Source organism: Galeopterus variegatus, unplaced genomic scaffold, assembly GCF_000696425.1.
Source record: "Galeopterus variegatus unplaced genomic scaffold, G_variegatus-3.0.2 Scaffold6523, whole genome shotgun sequence".
In the NCBI taxonomy this organism is placed as follows: Eukaryota; Metazoa; Chordata; class Mammalia; order Dermoptera; family Cynocephalidae; genus Galeopterus; species Galeopterus variegatus.
The window spans coordinates 123,433-129,624 of NW_007732634.1; positions in this window are offsets into that span (position 1 = coordinate 123,433).

Consider the following 6,192-nt stretch of genomic DNA (forward strand, 5'->3'; position numbering starts at 1 on the left):
GGATTAATCATAACCCTGAGCTGAGGGACATTCCCAATTAGGAACTGTGGAACATAAGAATTAAAGAATTAAATGGACAGATTGGGCCCATCATGCCATGCTGGACTCTCTTGAGGTTAGAAACCTATTCTAATAGCAAAACCCCTCAATTCCAAATACCTAGGGAAAGGAAGTAGGTCCATCATTCCCATTTATGTGATGGTCAGGAAACTTTTACCATTTCACCAATAGTCCTTTCTCCTAAAAAGATGTCACTTTGGATGTGATCTCTGGATTAGTGGTGTGTCAGGCAACTATTTTTCTTAATACTTGAACTAACAGCTCCTGAGATAGGATTTCATACTTATAAAGAGTAAAGTTGTTGTGATCTTTCCTAACGATCCACTTATTATATTTCATGAGTCAGATGTATGAAAACCCAGTATTTGGGAACAGTGATGGTTAATTTTATGTGTCAACTTGACTGGGCCACTGTGTCCTCAGACACTTGATCAAATATTATTCTAAGTGTGTCTGTGAGAATGTTTTTGGATGAGATTAACATTTGAATCAGTGGACTGAGTCAATCAGATTGCCCTCCCTAATGTGGGTGGGCCTCATACAATCAGTTAAAGACCTAAGTAGAACAAAAAGCTTAACCCTCCATTGTGTAAGAGAAAATTCCTTATGCCAAACCGCCTTTGAAGTGGGACATTAGCTTTTTCCTGTACTTGCATTTGAACTGAAACATCAGCTCTTCCTGGATTTTGAGCCTGCTGGCCTTAGGGCTGGAATAACACCATCTGCTCTCTTGATTCTCAGGTCTTTGGTCTTAAACTGGAACTACACCATCAGCTCTCCTGGGTCCCAGGGAGTCGCCTGCAGATCTTGAGACTTGTCAGTTTCCAAAATTGGATGAGCCAATTCCTTTTTATAATATCCTTTTAGTAAATTTATTTCTCTATCTACATGCTATTGGTTCTGTTTCTCTGGAGAACCTTGATTAATACAGGAACGAATACAGTTTCCATTAAAATCTGTTAGCCTTCTTTTATTCATATTTATATATTTCTGTCTCGAGTCCTGATGTAGACACCATTTGAGTAATGTACAGGAAGAACATTTCTAACAAGTTGTGCATCGTCTCAGTCCTATTGAGACTCTTCCTTTAGATGTTCTGAAGCTCATGAGCAGAGCCAGCTGAAGTCAGGCAGGCAGGATGAGAAGGGTGTGAGAAGAAGCCAGGAGTGTTTTCACCCTGTGCTAGGGCCTCAGAATTATTCTCTGCTGCTTGGGCTCTGTGGAAGGACCAGAAAAAGGAGAGGGAGGCAGAGAAGGAAGAAGAAAGGAGGTGGAGAAGACGGTGCTCGGGACAGTTTGTACTCCTTTAGAAGTAGGGTTAGAAGTAGGTGTCAGACATGCAGAAAGCCCAAAAGGCTGTTTCCTCTAGGTTGTCACCTCATCTCTCTCAAAATTTCCCTTTTACTCTCAGTCTTGGTGGGGAATAACAGTTAGGGAGACAGCAGCGAGTGTGTAATTTCTGCAATGACTGTGCCTCCAGCTTTCTAAGCTAAAGATGTTAAATCAGGGGAGAAGAAGAACCTCTGTAAGAGGGAAGAACAACTCTGTGGATTCTGACCTTTCCACTTTCAATATGTGTCCCAGTTCCCAGGGAGGGAGCCCTTCATTTATGGAGCTCATCCACAGTTCTCATCACGCTTCATCATCTCCTCACATGATCAGGTTTATTTGGGTTGCCTTTTCCTCCTCCACCATCACAAGGGCAGCAGTCCCAGAACAAGTTAACAGTTCTCAGTCCTGCCCACACAGAGCAAGCACCAAGCATGAAAACAGCCTTTTTCTTTTTTTTTTTTTTTTGAATTTGCCTGCTTTATATCTTCACTCTCTCAAACAGGAGGAAGAGAAATGAGTTAGAGAAGAATTTGCATATGTGCGTCCCTGGAAACCACTGTCTGTGGGGTTGCTGCTCAGTCTCGCCTGACTATTCACCCACTGAGCAGGAAGCCGGCACCCAGGGAGAGACGTCTCAGTCTGCAGTGGCCTGAGCAGCGTGGACAGGGTGGACGGAGGGTACAGTTGGAACAGAAGGGAAGCCCACTGAAATTCTGGAAATCTGAGTAAACACTTAAACACTGAGGTTGCCAGTGGGAGGATCTTCTTGTCTTCATGGCTATCTGTCCTTCTCTTATAGTGGCATTTCTGGATATGAACAAAGGGTCAGCCATGAATAAGTAAAATCAGTCAGCCTAGGGCATAGAGCTCTGCTATCCTATCGGTTATGGTCTTTTCTAGCAATTCTCTGTCTCGACTAACCCTTGCATAGCTTCCTACTAGTTTCCAGTGGGTTTTCCCTTTGCCCACCCTCAGCCCTTCCCATCCCATTCAGGGAGCTCTGGACACAAAGGTATCCTGAGCTTACCCTGTGAAGCTGCTCATCTTCCCTAGTACCATGTGCTGCTCTTACAGACATCCTGCTTCTGCAGAAGGACATTAAATGCCACACCTGCTGGGCACAGACAGTAGTCTAACAGCATAGCATTCAAGAGCTGTATTTTTCTTTCAGCAGGCTCTGGAGCACTTTTTTTTTTTTTAAAAGCCAGCTTGATAGCCCCTTTAAAATGAGCTCAATATAGTATCTCCCGGCGTGTGGAAAAGGATCCTTCACATGGCTTCATCCCAATTTTTCTTTTGCCTAGTAATAGGAACTTTTCTCTCAATTCTTTATTTCTTTTCTCTTTGCTGCCTAATTTCTGGCATCCATTCCAATTTAAAGATCAGGTGTTTTCAAGTTTTCAGTGCGAAGAATCACATGGGTTATTTGGTAAAAATCTCGATTATCAGGACCTACTGTCAGAAGATCTGGAGTAAGTCCATGAATTGGAATTTTTAATAAGAACCCAGAGAATTTTGATGCAGAGGGTCCTCAGCCCATATTCCACAAGCACAATTTTAGCTTTTGCTGCTCAAATTTGATGGGTTATTAGTGATTGTATAACATCTGAATCCATTTTTAGCCTTATCACTTTTACATACTTTTCTTTCCATTACATGATTTAAAAAACCAACTAAATGCAGAATGCCAGAAAATCTTGTCCCTATCTTATCACTGTATTTAAGTGAACTTTTAAGACTTAAAAATGTGTATCCAAATATTGCTTCATAGAGTCAAATTCACACCAGAGCTTTCATTTCTATGAAGATTGGATTTAAGCAAAATTTTGGAGAAAAAGAAAATTGTATCATGTTTCCCCTCTAGTATTAAAATCCTACTGAAATAAAATATATTTAGTAATAGTCAGGAAAAAAAATGGGATTCCTGTGAACTAAGTCAGACTTTCTTCTCTAATTTATGAGGTTTGTCTGTGTCTCTCTGGGCCTCCCCATTTCCCCCTCACCCCCATTTTAATCCAATGAGAGAAGAAACTATTTGCTCTTATTGTGTCAGCTTTTCAGCATTCAAGGCATAAATGTGTCTCACAGTGGAGTTTATTTTCAGGAACACTTTGAATATCAAATTATTAATTGCTCCAATATATGAGAAGACAAATTTCCTTTTTAAAAGTATTATTGTGGTTGAGAAATTGAGAGATTCCTGGAAAATTAGATTTTGATTAGACTTAATTTTACATATAAATGAAAGTTTGCTAGCCAAGTGGCATTTTTAAAATACTCTGAGGATTCTGGATATCTTGAGGAAACTGATAACCAATTTATTGGTAAAGTGAGTACCAATTTGGTAGCATGAATAACCATTCCATAATTTAGCCAGTGCATAAATCTGGTTATCTGTGTATGTACTCTATTAAAGTGAGGTGCGTGTGCCCTGTACGGATAACAACTATGGTCATTAGCAAATGAGGCAGACATGAGCACGCCTTATCTGGAGAATAGAAAGGAAAGGGACCTTACTGGAGTGCATGGGGAAGGAGGAAGGAAAATTACGTCAAATGTTCAGTGTCTGCTGTTTTATTTGTGTCATTTCTCTTCTTATCTTAATCAGTCTGGTAGAGCTAATCGACTTTATTGATCTTATCAAAGAATCAGCTCTTGGGGCCGGCCCGGTGGTGCACTGCTACAGTGCGCCGCTTGGGAAGCGCGGCGGCACTCCCGCCGAGGGTTCGGATCCCACATACAGACCGGCCGCTCACTGGCTGAGTGAGGCACAGGAGCAACGCCGAGGGTTGCGATCCCGTTGCCGGTCCCGGTCCGGTACGGGGGCGACACTGAGGGGTGCAATCCATTGCCGGACACGGAAAAAGACAAAAAGGAAAAAAAAAAAAAAAAAAAAAAGAATCAGCTCTTGGTTTCATTGATTTGTTTTCTTTATTCTTGCTCTGTGTTCTATTTAATTTCTGCTCTGCTCTTTATTATTTTAAAAATTTTGCTTACTTTAAGCTTCATGTGTTTTTCTTTACCTAGTTTATTAACATGGAAACAGATGACATTGATTTGAGATCATTTGCTTTTCTGATATAGAAACTAGTGTTATAAATTTCCCTCTAAGCACTGATTTAGCTAGATCACACAAAGTTTGTTATATCATGTTTTTATTTTCATTCAATTCAAAATACTTTCTATATTTTAAAATTTCCCCTTTAAAAGTATGTTATTATATTCCATATTTTGGGGGATTTTCCAGGTATTTCTATGGTTGATTTCTAATTTAGTTTCATCGTGGTTAACAGAATATTCTTTGTTAATACCTGAATTATTTTCAATTTATTAAGACTTAAGGCCTAGTATATGGTCTATCTTGGTAAATATTCCATGTACACTTGAAAAAAAGTATATTCCGATGTTTAGGTGGAGTTATATAAATTTCAGTTAGATCAATATGGTTGATAGCACTATTCAAATCTTCTATGTACTAACTGATATTTTGGCCTACTTGTTTTATCAATTATTGAAGGGGGAGTGTTGCAACCTCTAGCTATAATTGTGAATTTGTCCATTTCTTCTTGAAATTCAATAAGTTTTGCTTCGTGCATTTAGGAGCTCTGTTATTAAGTGCATAAACATTTAAAAATATTATGTCTTCTTGATTAATTAACCCCTTTAATCATCATGAAACTGCCTTCTTTATCCCTTACATCATTTGATGTTAACATAGCCACTCCATCTTTCTTTTGATTGTCTCTAGCTTGAGATATTTTCCCCAACCTTTTTGTATTTATCTCTATTTTTTGGCGGCTGGCCTGTATGGAGCTCTGAACCCTTAACCTTGGTGCTATAACACCGTAGTCTAACAAATAAAGCGAATCTGCTAGCCCCCTTTTTATATTTAATCTATGATTTCTTTATTTAAAGTAGAATTCTTATAGGCAGCATAAAAATGGGTCTGCTTTTTTGTCAATGTGACAATCTCTGCCTTTTAATTTGGGTGTTTAGATAATTACATTTCATGTGATTACTGATATGTTAAATGTACTACCTTATTTGTTTTCTATTTGTCCCTTATTTTTTCCCCTCTATTTATGCCTTTTATAGACATTTTTCAAACTGTGTACATGGATTGAAATAATTAACATTGTGAAAATGTCCATACTACCCAAAGTGATCTACAAATACAATGCAATCCCCATCAAAACACCAATGACACTCCTCATAGAAATAGAAATAACAGTCCTAATATTCATATGGAACAACAAAAGACCCTGAATAGCCAAAGCAATCCTGAGCAAATAAATAAATAAATAAAGTTTAGATAATTACATTTAATGTGATTACTGATATGTTTTAATTTAAATGTGCTACCTTATTTGTTTTCCATTTGTCCCTTCTTTTTATTCTTTATTTATGACTTTAAAAAATTAATTAGTTAATTTTTATTAAAGCATAATTGATTATACGTATTTGCGGGGTACAGAGTTGAGTACCTGTGTACAATATGTGATGTTCACATAGAATAATTAGCATGTTCCTCATTCCAAATATAATCATTCCTTGTGTCTGTTAACCAATTTCTCACTAACCTCTGCTTCCCACCTCTAGCAGCCACAGTTCTGTTCTCTCCTTCTGAAAGTTCAGCATAATATTGTGACTTATTTGTTTGTTTCTTTTACTTATAATTTGTTTACTCCCACTGATGAGTGAGGACAGGCAGTATTTCTCTTTCTGTGCCTGGCTTATTTCACTTACACTTAACATAATTTTCTCCAAGCTCATCTGTGCTGCTGTGAATGGCAGGATTTC